Here is a 19,852-nt window from a genome sequence, read left to right as displayed (position 1 = left end):
TGTATGGTATCTTCAATATTTATAAAGAACTGGGTACCATTTGTATGTCGTGCTCGCTTCGGCAGCACATATACTAAAATTGGAACGATACAGAGAAGATTAGCATGGCCCCTGCGCAAGGATGACACGCAAATTCGTGAAGCGTTCCATATTTTATACTTTCTCTGCTTTTCTGGCGTATCTCTTCAAACCTGTTTTTATCACGAATGAAGATGTGTAACATTTGCCTTTCCATTGCTCCCTGAGCTGAACACAGATTTTCTTCTATAGATTTTGTCGTTGTCCTTGCTTCTGCCCCGTATGTCTTGGTCAGAAGCACACAGTGATCATACACCCTCCTTCTTAATGCCAGTGGTATTTTATTATCACACGGAATACCTCTGTATCTCCCAAAACAACTCAATCCTGCCCAAATCCTACTCAGTTCCTCTTAATTTGTGCAATCCTCCATCCTTAATGCATAGCGTAGATATTTGTATTCAGTCACTTCTCAATTTCTTGGTCTTCAATTTGTATGGTACTTTATGTCCTAAAGTTCGTCATATACTTTGTTTTACATTTGTGCATTTTCAGTCCGGTATTTTTACACTCTTTAAGTTATTTAGTTGTACTTCCAAATTTTTAACAGATGAATTAATTAATGCAACACCATCTGCAAAGCATAAGCCTGTTAGTATTCCCCATCAATAATTACAGTCAGGGTGGAGGTGGGGTGGGGGGGGGGGGGGGCGGGTGGCGGGGGGCGTGGAGTTGGACTCCGGACCCCATGAAGTCTCATGGCATCAGGTCAAACAAGCTTGATTATCACCTACTGCCTGCCCCCCACCCTCAGCTGATGAATCAGTGCTTCTCCATGTTGAACTGGAAGAAACACTGAGGGTAGCAAGGGCATAGAATGTACTCTGGGTGGGAGACTTCAATGTCCATCAGCAAGAGTGGATTGGTAGCACCACTACTGACCAAGCTGACCAGGTCCTCGAGGACGTAGCTACAAGACTGGGTCTGCATCAGGTGATGAGGGACCCAACAAGAGGGAAAACCCTACTTGACCTCATCCGCATCCTCACCAATCTACCTGTCGCAGATGCATCTGTCAATGACAGTATTGGTAGGAGTGACCTCCGCACAGACCTTGTGGAAACAAAGTTCCATCTTCACTTGAGAATACCTACCATCATTGTGCTAAATGGCATAGATTTTGAACAGATCTAGCAACTCAAAACTGGGCATCCATGATGCGCTGTGGGACATCAGCAGCAGCAGAATTGTATTCAACCACAATCTGTAACCTTATGGCCCACCATATCCTCTACTCTACCATTACCATCAAGCCGGGGGCCAACCCTGGTTCAATGGAGAGTGCAGGAGGGCATGCCAGGAGCCAACATCCAGTCATGAATAGTGGTGGACAATTAAACAACTAATAGGAGGAGGAGGCTCCACAAATATCCCCATCCTCAATGATGGGGGAGCCCAGCACATCAGTGCAAAAGATAAGGCTGAATCATTTGCATCCGTCTTCAGCCAGAAGTGCCAAGTGTATAATCCATCTCCAGAGGTGAGTTGGGAGTGCCTGCCCTTGTCATCAAGGCAGCATTTGACCAAGCATGGCATCAAGGAGCCCTGAAAAAACTGAAGTTAATGGGGATCGGGGGAAAACTCTCTGCTGGTCAGAGGCATAACTAGCACAAAGGAAGATGGTTGTAGTTGTTGGAGTTCAATCATCTCAGTCCCAGGACATCATTGCAGGAGTTCCTCAGGGTAGTGTCCTAGGCCCAACCATTTTCACTTGCTTCATCAATGACCTTCCCTCCATCATAAGGTCAGAAGTGGGGATGTTCGCTGATGATTACACAATGTTCAGCATCATTCGCAACTCCTCAGATAATGAAGCAGCCCATGTCCAGATGCAGCAAGACCTGGACAACATCCAGGCTTGGGCTGATAAGTGGCAAGTAACATTCATGCCACACAAGTGCCAGGCAATGACCATCTCAAACAAGAATCTAATTATCACCCCTTGATGTTCAATGGCATTACCATCATTGAATCCCCCACTGTCAACGTCCTGGGGGTTACCATTGACCAGAAACTGAATTGGACCAGCGCATAAGTGCTGTGGCTACAACAGCAGGGCAAAGGCTGGGAATTCTGCAGCGAGTAACTCACCTCCTGTCTCCATTATGCCTGCCCACCGTCTACAAGACACAAGTAAGGAGTGTGATGGAGTACTTTCCACTTGCCTGGATGGGTGCAACTCCAACAACACTCAAGAATCTCATCACCATCCATGCAGAACAGCCCGCTTGATTGGCATCCACCACCTTCAACATTTACTTCCTCCACCACCGACGCACAGTGGCAGCAGTGTGTACAATCTACAAGGTGCACTGCAGCAACTCGCTACACACCATTCTGACTTGGAACTATATCACTGTCCCTTCACTGTTGCTGGGTCAAAATCCTGGAACTTCCTTCCTAACAGCACTGTTGGTGTACCTACATACCAAGGACTGCAGCGAGTCAAGAAGGCAGCTCACCACAACCTTCTCAAGTGTAATTAGGAATAGGCAATAAATGCTGGCCTCGCCAGCATTGCCCACATCCCATGAATGAATTCAAAAAATGTCTTCCATTAGGGTGACACAGTGGCACAGTGGTTAGCACTGCAGCTTCACAGCTGGTTCGATTCTGCGTATTGCCTGTGTGGCGTTTGCAAGTTCTCCCTGTGACCGCGTGGGTTTCTGCCGGGTGCTCTAGTTTCCTCCCACAGCTAAAGACTTGCAGGTGATAGGTAAATTGGCCATTGTAAATTGCCCCTAGTATAGGTAGGTGGTAGGGTTAGTATAAATGGGTGGCTGTTGGTTGGCACAGACTTGGTGGGCTGAAGGGCCTGTTTCTGTGTTGTATAAATAAATGTGGTGAATATTTTTGGTGAGATTGTATCCCCTTGTTTCATTACTCTTTCAACATTTATCAATTGTTAGGTATTTTTCTGTGTGTATTTTGGCTGTTGCGTCTGTGTTGTTAAGACCAGGTGAGGAAGAGGTCTCAGGCTCCCCTTTCACCCTTTCTCAGGTTTGACTGCAACAGGGATTTTTAACACAGTGATTTAACTTATCACCTCAGTGAGCACTTGCTTCTGTTACTCTAATATATACTTGCAAATGAACCAATCAGACAGCTTTTCTTGAGGTTAAACAAGAAAGATGTAAGTTTATTAACCTTATCACTCTAAACCGGTTAAAATTACTAAAATACGCGACGTATGCACGCTCACATTTACATGAGAGAGACACACACACACGCACACAATTAGATACAGAGGGGAAAAAACAGAGTTGGGAGGTTGGAGTAGAGTCCTTAATAAAAATGGAATTTAAATACGGACGTGTAGTCCCAGTGTCCTTAGTTGAAATTGAAGTCTTGAAGTCCTCGCTGGGTCACATGCACAATTTGGGCTTGCTTCTCTGGGTCCGGAAGGCCGAAGAGAGGCTTTATCCATCCTCTTTGTTGCTGACTGTGAGGATCTGTAGATTTGAGGTCTAACTGCAGCCAAGGCTTCCCTGGGACTTTGCTGGAGGGGGAGAGAGAGAAGATGTTCCTTCTTTGGAGTTCAGTTACTGTCTGCTTTCTGAGACGCAATTCACAAACTCTCAGAGTTACATAGGAGTCATGTCATGTGACCACCTCTTTGTTTGAAACCGTCTATAAGACACAAGTAAGGAGTGTGATGGAATACTTTCCACTTGCCTGGATGGGTGCAGCTCCAACAGCACTCCAACACCTTCTGAAAGGATCTTTGAAATTCAAGGCTCTTCAGACATACTTGGTATGCGGGGAGGAGGGGTTTGGCTCTTTCAAAGTAAATGGGTGTCGATGGCTTTTGATGATCAACATTGACAAAACCATTCTGGGTAATTGAATAGAGAACACCCCCATTGTTCTGGCTAGACTGGGTAAGCACCTCTGTCTCCTGGCTGATTCTTTAGTTTTTTCACAGCAAATTCGTGGCCATCTTGGCTGCTCTGTTCCTTTTTTTAAAAGTTATTTGGAACAATTTCAGTAAAGGTCTCAGGCATATGACAAAATTAATATTTTCCATTTGGCATGTGGGATTTCCATCACAGTGTAAGTGCTCTCTATAATCTTCACATATCCCTCACTTATTCCTGTTTTCCTTAAAGCTATAAATAAATCTGTGTTCCACTGAATCAAATGCCTTCTCATAGTCAATAAATTCAACACACTGGTTCAACTGATATTCATTTGTCTTCTCAATGAGTTGGTTCATTGTATGTAGATGGTCTGTTGTAAAGTATCCTTCCTTAAACCCTGCTTGTTCTCTTGTCTGGTGTTCGTCTAATGTTGTCTTTATCTTATTTTGAATAATTCTAGTTAGAATTTTGTACAAATGAGATAACAGACTGATAGGTCAGTGAATCATAATGTCTGCTCTGTCTTATTTTTTGTCAAGAAGAATCATTTTTGCTTCTTTCCCACTTCTCGGTATCTTTTGTTCCTTGAATATCTGGTTATATAATATAGTGAGCTGTGTGATTGTCTCATTACCGCGCTCCTTGAGTATATTACTTGTTAGCTCATCCTTCCCTGGGGCCCTGTTTCTTTTCATCTGTTTCAATGCATTTTCAACTTCTGCCATGGTAACACTTGGTATTTCATTTGCGTCTCATGGCACTGTTGTTTCTTTATCTTCAGATCCGTATGCTTTGCAACTGTATAAGTCCTAGTAGAAGGCCAAACATACCTTAAGCACTTCATCCTTATTTGATGTCAGGTTGCCATCTGTTTTTTTAAATTGTTGAATTCTTGTTTTTGCCCTGTTCCTTCTAAAGATTTCTTTTGGTCCTCTTCCTGTTTCTAATATTGTTATAATTTGCTCCTCTCTTCTCATCCTTTTGCTTTGGTGTCACTTTTTCCTAGTTATTTTAATCGCTTCAGCATATTCAGTTTGCTCAGAGACTATTTTGCATGGTATTCTCCTGAGTACCTAACATCTTCCATCAATAACATCAATTTCTTTGACCTCGTAGGTTTTTCGACTGGTCGTCTTGTTTGCTGGTGCAATTTTTGCAGCTTCTTCAATTATTATTGCACTAACTTTAATACATCTTGTGCCAAAGTCCATCTCTTTGACCTCTAGACCATCAAATCTATTTTTGAGTCTGTGTTTGAATTCCTCCCTCTTTTCTCTAAGCTCCAAGAGATTTAATTGCTTCTTTTTCTCGATGTTGTTAAATTTCAGTCCAGTTAGTTTTTTTTATTGATGCTCAGCATTGATCTTATCTGGTCACTGCAATATCCACCTTGGTGTTGACTTCACTGTTTTCCACTATACCCCTTTCACTGCTTCGTTTAAACTCAGTTTAATTCTTGAAAGTTCCATTTGGACTTTCCCAGGTCTAATACTGGCTTTTATTTTTCCTGAAATATGTGTTTGTGATAATAAGTCCATGCTGGGCTTTAAATGTAATTTGCGTTTCTCCTCTTATGTCTTTCTCCAACTCCAAATTATCTTATAACTAATTCTTCGGATTTTCCAATCTCAGCATTGAAATCTCTCATGACAACTGTATACCTTGATTTCTGTTCTATTGCCTTCGTAACAATTTCATAGAATTGCTCGACTTCCTTCTCTGTGTAATCACTGGTTGGTGCGCATATAATTTTAATTAAATTTTTAAATTAATTTAATTTAATTTAATACTTGGACTATACACGAGTGCTCCTTTTCTATATATTTGAAAATATATTTCAATAATATATTTCAAATGTATTATTATTGAGAACTATATTTGAAATAATATGACTCGATCTGAGTAACTACTGACTTGTTTAACATAGTCTGTCACCTTGGGGTGTATGAGGAATCTAATTCCTCTTGCTTCTTTATTGTCTTCCATTTTTCCTCGATGCACCTTCTTGAACCTCTTCTAGATTTTCTCCCCTTCTTGTTTTTGCTAAACCTATGATGTTCCACTTAAATTCCTCTAATTCTTCCATCAAATGATACAGTGATTCTGTTCTTAATGTCCAAGTGTTATAGGTGTATGAATGCAGTTTGCTTTGTCCAGTCTCTCTACTCTTCTCCGTCCCAGAGCTTCCTACTGGCTTGAACTTCAGGACTTAATTTTGAGATCATACCTCAGAGTATTGACTGTGCAATTTACCACGTGCATAGTGCCCATTTTGGCCATGGGCTGTATGGCCTGTTCTTTTCTTGCCTTCCACTGCACAAGGCATTGCTGCTGTATACTGACGCACTGGTAAGGTGTGTTAACTGCACTAGAGGGGAGAAGAGGTACAGTGTGTCTGTGAACTGAGGCAGAATTTGTGGACTGACTTTGTAACTTTGAGGTGCGAGGGATTAGACATGGCTATGTGACTGGATGAAGTAAATTTTGGGTAAGCCATAGTCTGTTGAAAATCCTAAATGTAATTCTAGTATTCCGTTTTTTTCACTAAAAATCTATCAATTGTAAATTATGAAAATATTTACACATAACCAGAATATATCATTTATTCTAACACCAATGTTTTATGGGGACCATTCTTCCAGACTCCTTTGATAAATGGATTTTGTAACTTCCTCCAATGCCAGTGAATGATATTTACATACCTCCAGCTAATTACAAAGCCCATGTCTTGTTTTCCTATGTACGGGCTGTTCTTGAGTTGTTTGTTTTTGAAAGGGCTGTGTTAGCTTTCCTGAAACTGTTGCTTACATTCCCATTCGCAAGTTCATTTAAGTTGGCATGTATGAATTGCCTGACATGCAGAACTTTTGCTGATTGCTGCACCCATTTGGATGTTTCCAGTGTGGTGTTGTAGTTTTGATGAATGACATGGGACACTATCTCTTGCCCCACCCCCACCTCATTTGCTTATAACCTTTGACATTTCTAATATTTGTCAGTTCCGAAGAAGGGTCACTGACCCGAAACGTTAACTCTGCTTCTCTTTCCACAGATGCTGCCAGACCTGCTGAGTATTTCCAGCATTTCTTGTTTTTATAGCATGAAGAATAGGGACTGGTTTGATGAAAATGACAAGGAAATTCAAGAGCTGCTAAAAATAAAAAGGTCAGCTCATCAGGCTCACCTGGCTCAGCCGGCCAGCCAAGAGAAAAAGACAGCCTATCGTCAAACATGCAGCACCTTCAATGTAAACTGCGGAACATCCAAAATGACTGGTGGATTGCACTTGCGGAAAAAACTCAACTGTACGCTGATACTGGCGACATCAAACCCAAAACCCCTTGAGGAGCGCCAATGCAAAAGCCTACACACCAACTAGAGTCAGTCCTGGATCGCTGGTCAGAGCACTTTGAAACTCTCTTCAGCGCCAAGTGCACAGTGCATGATACTGCCTTCAATTGCATCAAAAAACAGCCTGTCAAAGAAGAACTGGATGAGAGCCCAGCTCTGGAGGAAACTGTGACCGCCATCAACCAGATGAAAAACAACAAAGCTCCTGGAGCCAATGGAATTCCACCCTTGAAGCATGGTGGCTCTGCCCTATACACCAAGCTCCATGAGTTTTTCATGGCCTGCTGGGAACAGGCAGGATTCCACGGGATCTTTGTGATGCTGTCATCATCACCTTGTACAAAAACAAAGGAGAAAAATCAGACTGCTCCAACTATTGTGGGATCACCCTCATTTCTATTGCTGGGAAGATCCTGGCGAGAACACTTCCGAACAGGCTTGTGCCTACAATTGCAGAACAAAACCTCCCAGAGAGTCAGTGTGATTTCAGAGCAAACAGAGGCACCACAGACATGATATTTACACTCAGACAATTACAAGAAATGTGTCGTGAGCAAAACAAAGGCCTGTACGTCACTTTCTTAGACCTCACCAAGGCATTGGACACTGTGAGCAGAGATGTACTTTGGAAAATCCTTGAAAAACTTGGATACCCACCCAGGTTCCTGGCCGTGGTGAAGCAGTTTCATGAAAATCAATATAGACAAGTCAAGCAAAACAACGACCTCTCGAGACCCTTCCGAATCTCCAATGGCATGAAGCGGGGATGTGCGCTGGCCCCGACCTTATTCAACATCTTTTTCAGCATGATGCTGCAGCAGGCAACGGAAGACTTTAAGGAGGGAGTTTACGTATGCTTCCAGACTGAGGGAGGCCTTTTCAACCTAGGGCACCAGGGATAACTCCCCTGCCCTTCTTTTAAACAATGCCATGGGATCTTTCATGCCCATGACCTTTTGGGTTTGTAAGGTTGCTTGGTATCTATCTCTGCAAGATGAGGTTTGCAGGTTGCTGACTTGAACTTTCTTTGATGGGTTGTCTCTAGGCCTGTTCTTGGGCTTAGGCTTGAAGTTGAAGTTCAGCTTTGAATGAACGAGCCGGTGGTCTGTATGACAGACAGCACTGGACATGACTCTAGTATGCAGGATGTCCTTTAGGTCACACTGGCACACCAAGATGTAATCTATCAGGTGCCAGTGTTTACAGCGGGGATGCATCCATGTGGTCTCGAAGCGATCTTTTTGTTGAAAGAAGATGTTGGTTATGGACAGCTGCTTTTCTGCACAGAATTCCAAGAGTAAACATCCGTTTTCATTACAGTTTCCAACTCCATGGTTTCCGAACACTTCCTTCCATGCCAGGCTATCATGGCCCACTCTGGCGTTGAAATCGCCAAGGACGACAATTTTGTCCTTGGGAGGAGCAATCTGGATGAGTTTGTGGAGATCTGTGTAGAGCTTACCTTTATCAGCTGGGTTAGCCTTCAGGGTTGGAGCATAAACACTGATGAGGGTTGCATGCTGCTGGTCTTGGAGGGGGAGGCGCAGGAACATAATGCGTTCAGAATGGTCGATTGGCAGGCTTGAAAGTTTAGTGGCGATAGTCTTCTTCACCATGAAGCCGACACCGAAGAGGCATTGTTCACCTTGAGTGTGTAGCCAGCGTTGTGTTCTGTCAGGCTGCCTTGCTCCGAGAAGCAGACCTCACTCAGGGCCACTATATCAATGTCTAGTCTGGCTAGCTCATGGGCCACAGAGCTGAGCGTTGTTGGTGGGAGGTGGGGGAGGGGGGTTGCTGTTGTCACCAGAGTCGAACATTGTTCTCATGTTCCAGCAGGCGCGTTTCAGAATTTTTCTTCTTTTCCCACCTTTTGAAGTGAGGTTAGGAGTTCGCGTTTCCATCTCTGTTGTAGTTTGACCGCATTGGGAGATGCACATTGACTGTGGCAAGCCAACTGGGTGGTAGGGAGACGAGCATTCGTTTTGGCCACTTTTTCTAGTGTGGTGTTGCAGTTTTGATGAGTGACATGGGGCACTACATCATTGGTAAATGGCAAGGTGGTTGCAGTCAATAGTATCCGTGTGCAATTCTGGAAATGCTTGAAGAAAATCCTTTCTGCCCTGTCTTGCTGCATCCTGAGGGTGAATGTAGTGTAGACACCAGCATGGCTGAAGAGAATGTTAGTGATAAGTGACCTTCCATCAGAACGTGAAACGTTAACTCTGTTTCTCTCTCCACAGATACTGCCAGACCTGCTGACAGTTTCCAGCATTTTCTGTTTTATTTCAGATTTAAAGCATCTGCAGTATTTTGCTTTTATTTTAGTGTTTAATTCACTGCCACTTCTCTTCCAGGAATGCCTACCTTAAAGAAGTTCTGCTCTTCTCTCTGACGGGATTTTCGTTTGTCTCTTTTACCTTGTTCACCTTCATTGCTTTCTATTTCCCTCCAGGTGTTTGATAAGGTATCTACCAAAACTCGTTTTCACAGCCACATCTCCTTCCTCAGTGGCTGTCTCCGGCTCCGGCTGATTCCACGTGGATTCCAACTGCAGTTTCACCCATCATGCTTTGAAACCACCCAGGATCACAGGTATCTCCGAGAAATACAACGTTCCTTGGACTGTTACTCTCGCCGCATCCTGAGATCCACACTCAGTGCTATGCGCCGCCATATGCACACACTGGACCTCTCTCTCCAGCAGCACCGTCTCACCTTATCTCAAATACAGCGATTTACTTGTACTTCTTTCAATGTAGTATACTGTATTCGCTGCTCACAGTGTGGTCTCCTCTACATTGGGGAGACCAAGCGCAGACTGGGTGACCGCTTTGCGGAACATCTCCGCTCAGTCCGCAAGCAGGACCCTGAGCTTCCGGTTGCTTGCCATTTCAACACTCCCCCCTGTTCTCATGCTCACATCTCTGTCCTGGGATTGCTGCAGTGTTCCAGTGAACATCAACGCAAGCTCGAGGAACAGCACCTCATCTACCGATTAGGCACACTACAGCCTGCCGGACTGAACATTGAGTTCAATAATTTCAGAGCATGACAGCCCCCCACCTTACTTTCATTTTTAGTCATTTTTAGTTATTTTTTCTTCCTTTTTTTTTACATTCCTTTTTACATTTTTTACAATCTTTTTTTGCATTTATTTCATTTCATCTTAGTTTGTTCAGTTTGCTTACCCACTGTTTTTTTCAGGTTGTTTTTCTTCAGGTTTGCACTTGCTGCTGTTCAATATTCAGTATATTCACCACTAATCTGTACTAATGCTTTGTCTTTCAACACACCATTAACATATTGTTTGCCTTTGCTCCGTGCCCTTTTGGTCAGCTATCTGGCCTGGTCCAATCTGCACCTTCTCCTTTGTTATCTCTTGCCCAACCCCCACCTCACTTGTTTTTAATCTGTGACTTTTCTAATATTTGTCAGTTCCGAAGAAGGGTCACTGACCCGAAACGTTAACTCTGCTTCTCTTTCCACAGATGCTGCCAGACCTGCTGAGTGAATCCAGCATTTCTTGTTTTTGTTTCACTATGACAAGAAGTGTTTTCAATATTGAGGTTTCATAAGGCACTGATCTTCACTATGACTTTGTGCTCACTTTGGCAGCACAAATACTAAAATAGAAATAATACAGAGAAGATTAGCCTGGCACCTGCATTAGAATGACACACAAATTCGTGAGGCGTTCCATATTTTAAAATTTCAAAACTTATCACCTTCTGCAAAACATTGTTATTTTCCTCTACTTTAAACACACAAACTCATCTTCTTTATTCAATACTTTCATTACTCCACTCATTTCAACCTTCTTTTGACTTCACAAAGTCGTCAAGCTTCCAGATTTTACACATTTAAAATATACATACAAAACATTTAAAACATAAATTCTGTAATACTTGCAGAGTTACAAAAGAAGCAAAATACCACAGATGCTGCAAATCTGGAACAAAAACACAAATTGCTGATAATACTCAACGTTTAGTGAAACTGGTGGAAGAGAAAAGCAGCTTGACACCAAGACTGTGGAATAAATTGCCAGTGTGATGTTCGGCTGAAACAGTACTTTCAAATGTACTTACTCCAGGTCATGAAAGGGTGAAATGGATTGAATAAATGGGAGAATGGATGGTAATCATGTGGTAGAAGCTATGAACTATGCTTTGGGGTGAAAGATGAGGAGCTTGGACTGGCACTTAGGCCAACCAGAATGGAACAAGAATACCAGTTTAACTGCAGTAGAAGGGGAGAAGAGAGTTCCTCTGTGAAAGTGTTAGGGCTACAGTGTGTCTGTGATCAGTGGCAGAAGAAGTGGATTGATTTTGTAAACCTGTAAAGTGGAGTTATAGGGTTTAGATATGGCAATGTGAGTGGATAAAGTAAATTTTGGGTAAATTTTGAAAATCCAAAATCTAAGTTTAGTTCTTTTCTTTAACTAAAGAAGCATCAATTGCAAATCATGGAAGTGGGTCAGGTTAACCAGAATGTATCATTAATTTTAATGCAAAAGTCCAAAGTTTTACGGAGAGCATTCTCCGAAAGCCACTGAAAAATGGACCATTGATATTGTACCTTCTTCCAATACCATTGAATGATGTTGTGCATACCTCCAGCTAAAGTTACAAAGCCTGTGTATTCTTTTCATATGTCAGGGCTGTTTGTGAGCAAGGCCTGTGTTAGCTACATTGAAGCTATTGCTTATTTTGTTGATTTTTCTGATATGCAGAATTCTTTGCTGATTATTGTACCCATTTGGACATTTCCAGAGTTGTGCTGTTTGTTTGATGAATGACATGATGCAATATATTGTTGGTAAATGGTAAATGGTGGTTGTATCTAATAACACCTGTGTGCGACTCTTGAAATGTCACCTCTTTCAAGAAAAACATTAACGAGCATGTTCTGACAGATTTCCACGATTGCTGGAACTGCAAACTCAATGATTCTTTCCAGTCTCCTACTGTTGCCTGGCAGGAACCTGTGACAAAAATGCAAGCCCTATAATGAATAAGTGATAGAGGCAGATTTCTAGACCTAGAGGTGAGATCTTATAATAGCATGACCATGACTGTATGTTCATCCTACATTGCATCAGATCTGGGAACCAGTTGGTCCATTCTTTCACTTCCAATTTTCCTTTCATTTCAGGACACTGTTTATTTCCATGACATCAAGAACACCTTGCTTTTAAATACCACTCCTCATATGCAGCATGGTGTTTTAGAATACTTTACAATACGGAGGGAAAAAAATGATAGACACCAAGCATGGATAAAGGGAAACAGAAGGTTAAGGTTGAAACAGAATGTGCTTAAAATACGCAGCAGGTCTGGCAGCATCTCTGGAGAGAGAAACAGAGTTAACCTTGCATCAGGGGAGGGCCAAGGGGGAGCGGTGAGGTGCAAGTGTCAGGGGAGATGGGGGAAGGGGAGCAGGAGAGGGTGGGACAGGAAGGGGTGTGGTAAGAAAGGAATGGGGAGGATAGGAGGAGGAGAGGAATGGTTAGAGTGGGAGGGGAAGCGGTGAGCGGCGAGGGGAAGTGGTGAGAGGCGAAGGTGGAGGGATAAGCGGGAGGGGAGAAGCGGGTAGGGAGGAGGGGGATGGAGTTGGGGAGGAGGGAAAGAGGGAATGGGAGGAGAGCTAGAGGAAAAGAGAGGGAAGAAGGAGGACAAGGGAGGGGAAGTTTGGGAAGGGACTGGGAGTGGAAGGGGGGGGTGGGGTGGAAGAGGGTGGTGGGGCGATGGGGAATGGCTAAGGGGAGGAGGGATGAGGGGAAAGGAGGAGCAGGAACGGAGGAAGATGTGGAAGGGGAGGAGGGGTAGGGGACGACAGAGAGGGATGGAGTGGCAGTGGAAGGGGCAGTGTGGGAGGGGGAGAGGGAGGCTGAGGTGAGAGGAGTGGGGGAGGGGGAGAGAGTGAGCATGGGAGGGGAGAGGAGGATAGAGAGGGAGGGGAGGGGGAGAGTTGGAAGTGGGGGGTGCCATGCACACTCCACCCTGCTCCCTGGACCCAGCAACAGGCCCCGCCCACTGAGCCCAGAGGCTGTGCTAATACTCCGCCTACCACCCTTATCTGCATTTATATACCATAATCCACTCTGACAAAATCTACTTTACTTTCAATATCTCGATGACTGGATTATAAATAACAAAGTACAGCTCTGCTATTTTAGATTCGCTGCACCTTGTATATTACATTCTGGCAAAAATATAATTCAAAAATGGAAGAAAAAAACCAACATCATGTAAAAGTGTTTACGTAATTAAAGCTTTATAAACCTCTCAATTCACATCATTAATCGTGCTCGCTTCGGCAGCACATATACTAAAATTGGAACGATACAGAGAAGATTAGCATGGCCCCTGCGCAAGGATGACACGCAAATTCGTGAAGCGTTCCATATTTTGCACTTTCAAAACATCTCACCTGCTGCTGAATATTAATATTTCCCTTTGCTTTCAGCACAAACTCAGCACCTTTCTTCAGCACCTTCTTTAATTCACTCATTTCAACCATCTCACTTCACAAAGTCGTCAGCCTTACACATTTCAAACTTTTAAAACATACCTTTAACATAATCAAAACATTTAAAACATTAATTCTCTAATACTTGCAGATTTACAAAGAAACAAAATAACACACATGCTGCAAATCTCCAACAAAAACATAAAATACTGATAATACTCAACAGCTCACACAGTATTGATGGACAGGACAGACAACTCAAATTTACTGCAAACCGGACCATCCTGTGCAGTAAATCGCCAGCACAGTGTTCAGCTGAAACAATACTTTCAAATGTATTTACTCCAGGGTGAAATGGCTGCAACAGACAGAGAATGGATGGTAATAATATGATGGTAACTGTGAACTATGCTCTGTGCTTCGTGCGAAGAGATAAGCAGCTGGGATTGGCACTTTGTCAATCAGAATGGACTAAGAAAACCAGCTTAACTGCAGTGGAAGGGGAGAAGAGAGTTCCTCAGTGAAAGCATTCAGGGTTCAGTATGTCTGTGAACTGAGGCAGAGGTTGTGGACTGACTTTGTAAATTGGAATTATATATGGCTATGTGACTGGATGCAGTACATTTAAGGTAAGTGATGATCTGTTGAAAATCCAAAATGTAACTCTAGTATTCCTTTTTTAACTAAAGATGTATCAATTGTGAATTATGAAAGTGCTTAAAGTTAATGAGAATGTATCATTCATTTTAATACCAAAGTCCAATGTTTTACGGGGAGCATTCTCCCAGATCCCTTTGATAATTGGACGATTAATTTTGTACCTTTCTCCAATGCCAGTGAATATTTGTATACCTGCAGCTAAGATTACAAAGTCCGTGTCTTGTTTTCATATGTACAGGCTGTTCTTGAGTTGTTTGATTTTGAAAGGGCTGTGTTAGCTTTCCTGAAGCTGTTGCTTCTCATTTGCAAGTTCATTAACGATGGCATGTATGCATTGCCTGACATGCAGAACTTTTTGCTGATTACTTCACCCGTTTGGATATTTCCAGTGTGGTGTTGCAGTTTTGATGAATGACATGGGCACTACATCACTGGTAAATGGCAAGGTGGTTACAGTCAATAGTATCCATGTGCTATTCTGGAAATGCTTGAAGAAAACCCTTTCTGCCCTGTCTTGCTGCATCCTGAGGGTGAATGTAGTGTAGAACCAGCATGTCTGAAGAGGGTAGCAATGACCTATGTAAACTAGCGCCCATAATTCAGTACACAGAAATCTAATTTCCTTTCAATATCTATGTTAGGAAGTCCCAAAATATGAAAGTCAAATAGTAATTGTCATAAAAATTCATTTTATGCAATTGATTGTCGCACAAATTCTCACCACCTCTGCACACTGCTCTTGAGGCGGCTGTGGTGGGGAAGTGTACATTATCCACTTCTTCCGGAATGTGCTTTCTCAAAGCAGTTCTGGAAATAGTTGCAGTGGTTGTTGTTGACGTTCGTCCTGAGCACCTCCATAATGAAGGACTCAGTGCTCTATAGACTGTTCACAGTGAATGATGTTGTGCATATGTCCAGATAAAGTTACAAAGCCCCTGACTTGTTTTCATGTCAGGGCTGTTTTTGAGTTGTTAGTTTTTATGAAGCTGTTGCTAATGTTTTGCTAGTTCTTTTGCATTGGCATCTATGAATTGCGTTTGTATTTGCCTATGAATTTGTTGCACCCATTTGGACATTTCCAACATGTTCTTGTGATGAATGACATGAGGCTATAATTGGTAAATGGCAAGGCAGTTGTATCGTATAACACCCGTGTGTGACTCTCGAAATGCCACATTCTTCAAGAAAAACATTAACAAGCATGTCCTTCAGATTTTCCATGATTTCTGGAACTGGGTGAGGGTGGGAGAGGAAAGGGTGTGGTAGGAGGAGAGGAATGGGGAGGAAAGGAGTGGGAGAGGAATGGTGAAAGGGGGAGGGGAAGCAGTGAGGGGCGAGGGACAGTGGTGAGGGGTGAAGGTGGAGGGGGAGCGGGTGGGGAGGAGGGGGATGGGGTAGGGGAAGGGGGGAAGAGGGGAACAGGAGGAGAGCTAGAGAAAGAGGGAGGGGAGAGGGATGGCGGGAGAGGGGTGGTTTGGGAGGGGACTGGGAGAGGAAGGAGGAGGGGATGGGGGTGAGAGGGTGGAGAGGGAATGGGGAATGGCTGAGGGGAGGAGGGGCGAGGGGAAAGGAGGAGTGGGAAGGGAGGAAGAGGTGGAAGGGGAGGAGGGGTAGAGGGGGAGGGGAGGACAGAAGGAGGGAGCAGGCGTGGAAGAGGGGTGAGCAGACGAGGGGGAAGTGTGGGAGGGGATGAAGGAGGGGGAGGGTGGAAGGTGAGTGGACTAGGGGAGGGGGAGAGAGAGCATGGGAGGGCAGAGAGCAGAGAGTGGGAGGGAAAGGGGAAAGGTGGATTAGGGAGGGACCACGCACACTCCACCCCGCCCTTGAACCCAGCAAAAGGCTCCGCCCGCATGGGCAAATGAAAACAAAGGTTACAAAGGAGAAGAAAGCCATGGCCAAACATAAGGATTTGGAGAAAATTCTTGAAGGACGAAACTGAGTAGAGAAATGCAGTGCAAGCAGAAATGGAGTGGAGGAAGCTAAGACTGAGATTACAATGAGACATGGCTGGTTGCATATGATAAATGCCATACCTGCTCCAATTATAATATCACCCTCAAACAACTTGTTCTGATTGAAAAAAAATAAAAACAGGGAATGCAAAGAGCACAATGACAAGTACAGAGTAGCAAGGTACAGCACCAGGTATACCTAAAAATGAGATGCCAACACGGTGAAGCTACAACACAGGACTACATCCATGCTAAACAGTGGAAGCAGCCATGTAGACAAAGCTAAACTATATCACAATCAACAGATCAAATCAAAGTTCTGCAGTCCTGCATATTCAGTCGTGAATGGTGGTGGAGAATTAAACAACAAATGCAAGGAGGAGGTGGCTTCATGAACCCCCGTCCCATCTTCAGTGATGTCATAGCTCAGCATGTGAGTGTAAAGGATGAGACTGAAACATTTGCAACCATCTTCAGCAGAAGTGCCAAGCAAATGAATGATCCATCTTGGCCTCCTCATCTTATCTTGGCCTCCTCAGCTACTTGAAATCCGCGTTTTGGATCTGGAGCGGTGGCTGGAGACACTGTGGAGCATCCGCCAGGCTGAGATCATCGTGGATAGCACTTACAGGGAGGTGGTCACACCGCAGGTAAAGACTGCTCAGGCAGAGTAGAAGAACTAGGCAGGTAGTGCAGGAGTCCCCTGGGTCCAGCTCCCTATCTAACAGATTTTCCACTTTGGATACTGTTGGGGGGAGATAGCTCCTCAGGGGAATGCAGCAAGAGCCAAGTTTGTGGCACCATGGGTGGCTCAGCTGCCTAGGAGGGAAGTAAGAAGAGTGGCAGGGCTATAGTAATAAGGGATTCTATCGTTGTGGGTACAGATAGGCATTTCTGAGGCCGCAAACGTGACTCCAGGATGGCGTGTTATGTCCCTGGTGCTAGGGTCAAGGATGTGACGGAGTGGCTGCAGGACATTCTGAAGGGGGAGGGTAAACAGTCAGAGGTCGTGGTACACATTGGTACCAACGACATAGGTAGAAAGAGGGATGTGGTTCTGCAACAAGAATTTAGGGAGCTAAGTAGCAGATTAAAAAGCATGACCTCAAAGGTTGTTGTCTCTGAATTATTCCCGGTGCCACGTGCTAATGAGCATAGGATTAGGAGGATAGAGCAGATGAATGCGTGGCTGAGGAGATGGTGCAGGAGGGAGGGCTTTAGTTTCCTGGATCACTGGGTCTGTTTCTGGCAAAGGTGGGACCTTTACAAGTTGGACGGGTTGCACCTGAACCGGAACAGGACCAACATCCTTGCTGGGAGGTTTGCTAGTGCTGTTGGGGGGGGGGGTTTAAACTAATTTAGCAGGGGGATGGGATACAGAGTAGAGGTACAGTAGGGGGTGATGCACAGTCAAATATAAAAGGGAAACTGAGTCAGTCTGGAAGGCAGAGCAAATACAGACCTGTTAAGGCACAAGTGAAAAATGCAAGGCTGGATTGCATCTATTTTAATGCAAAGAGTCTTACTAGTAAGACTGATGAATTGAGGGCGCTGATTAGCACATGGGATTACGATAGTGTTGCTATCACAGAGACGTGGTTGAGGGAGGGGCAGGACTGGCAGCTCAATATTCCAGGGTATAGAATCTTCAGGTGTGACAGGGAAGGGGGTAAAAGAAGAGGTGGCATTACACTGTTGATCAAGGAGTCAATTACTGCAGTAAGGAGGGATGATATTTTAGAAGGTTCCTCAAATGACGCCATATGGGTAGAACTTAAAAACAAAAAGGAGGCAATCACTTGGCTGGGAGTGTACTACAGGCCTCCAAACAGTCAGGGAGAGATAGAGGAGCAGATATGTAGGTAAATGTCAGAGAGGTGTAAAAATAATAGGGTAATAATAAGAGGGGATTTCAATTTCCCCAATATCAACTGGGATAGTCTTAGTGTAAAAGGCTTACAGGGGCGGATTTCTTAAAATGCATACAGGAGAGCTTTTTGAACCAGTACGTAGAAAGTCCAACAAGAGAATGGGCAGTACTGGACCTAATCCGAGGGAATGAAGCTGGACAAGTGGTAGAAGTGTCAGTGGGGGAACATTTCGGGGCTAGTGACCATAACTCTGTTAAGATGTAAGTTAGTTATGGAAAAGGACAAAGATGGACCGGAAATAAAGGTACTGAAATGGGCAAGGCCGATTTCAATATGATAAAGCAGGATCTGGCCAAAGTTGCCTGGGAGCAGCTGCTTGTAGGAAAGTCTACATCAGACCAGTGGGAGTCATTCAAAGAGGAAATAGTGAGAGTTCAGAGCCAACATATACCGGTTAAGGTGAAGGGTAGGACCAACAAGTCCAGGGAACACTGGATGTCAAGGGATGTAGAGGATTGGATAAGGAAAATAAAGGAGATTTATGGCAGACTCAGAGTGCTGAAAATAGCGGAGGTACTAGAGGAGTATAAGAAGTGTAAGGGGGGGGGGGGGGGTACTTAAAAAAGTAATTAGGAGAGCAAAGAGGGGACATGAAAAAACACTGGCGGGCAAGATAAAGGAAAATCCTAAGGTGTTTTACAGGTATATTAAGGGCAAGAGGATAACCAGGGAAAGAGCATTTTGGGAGGACTAACAAGGCAAGGGAATATACAATGGATGGTAGGACCCTAGGAAGTACAGAGAGTCAGAGGGACCTTGGTGTACTTGTCCATAGATCACTGAAGGCAGCAGCACAGGTAGATAAGGTGGTTAGGAAGGCATATGGGATACTTGCCTTTATTAGCCGAGGCATAGAATATAAGAGCAGGGAGGTTATGATGGAGCTGTATAAAACGCTAATTAGGCCACAGCTGGAGTACTGCGTACAGTTCTGGGCACCACACTATAGGAAGGATGTGATTGTAGTGGAGAGGGTGCAGAGGAGATTCATCAGGATGTTGCCTGGGCTGGAGCATTTCAGCTGTGAAGAGAGACTGGATAGGCTAGGGTTGTTTTCCTTAGGGTAGAGAAGGCTGAGGGGGGAACATGATTGCGGAATACAAAATTATGAGGGGCATTAATAGGTTAGATAGGAATAAACTTTTTCCCTTAGCAGAGGGGTCAATAACCAGGGGGCATAGATTTAAGGTAAGGGGCAGGAGGTTTAGAGGGGATTTGAGGAAAACAAATTTCACCCAGAGGGTGGTTGGAATCTGGAACACACTGTTTGAAGGGGTAGTACAAGCAGGAGCCCTCACAACATTTAAGAAGTATTTAGATGAGCATTTGAAACGCCATAGTATACAAGGCTACGGGCCAAGTGCTGGAAAATGGGATTAGAATACTTAGGTGCTTGATGGCCGGCACAGACACAGTGGGCCGAAGTGCCTGTTTCTGTGCGATATAACTCTATCACTCATAAAGTCCCCTCCATTACAGAGGCCAGTCTGCAGCCAATTCGATACAGCAAAGACGATGGACAACATCCTGGCTGCAGTGATGAAGACTT

The 19,852-nt window shown here is 44.1% G+C and overlaps 3 non-coding genes across 3 annotated transcripts; all 3 read left to right on the top strand.

Annotated features, from left to right (window-relative positions):
• Positions 1 to 49: 49 nt before the first annotated feature.
• On the top strand, positions 50 to 156 carry LOC137383060 (U6 spliceosomal RNA). The gene has a single exon (XR_010977337.1). It is a non-coding gene; the product is annotated as a U6 spliceosomal RNA (small nuclear RNA).
• A 10,732-nt stretch (positions 157 to 10,888) lies between these two features.
• On the top strand, positions 10,889 to 10,995 carry LOC137383063 (U6 spliceosomal RNA). The gene has a single exon (XR_010977340.1). It is a non-coding gene; the product is annotated as a U6 spliceosomal RNA (small nuclear RNA).
• Positions 10,996 to 13,595: 2,600 nt separating this feature from the next.
• On the top strand, positions 13,596 to 13,702 carry LOC137383062 (U6 spliceosomal RNA). Its single transcript, XR_010977339.1, has one exon. It is a non-coding gene; the product is annotated as a U6 spliceosomal RNA (small nuclear RNA).
• Positions 13,703 to 19,852: the final 6,150 nt, after the last annotated feature.

The sequence above is a fragment of the Heterodontus francisci genome, chromosome 23 (genome assembly GCF_036365525.1).
Source record: "Heterodontus francisci isolate sHetFra1 chromosome 23, sHetFra1.hap1, whole genome shotgun sequence".
NCBI lineage: Eukaryota > Metazoa > Chordata > Chondrichthyes > Heterodontiformes > Heterodontidae > Heterodontus > Heterodontus francisci.
The sequence above is the reverse complement of the archived record's forward strand: the minus strand, read 5'-3'. Positions and strand labels throughout refer to the sequence as shown.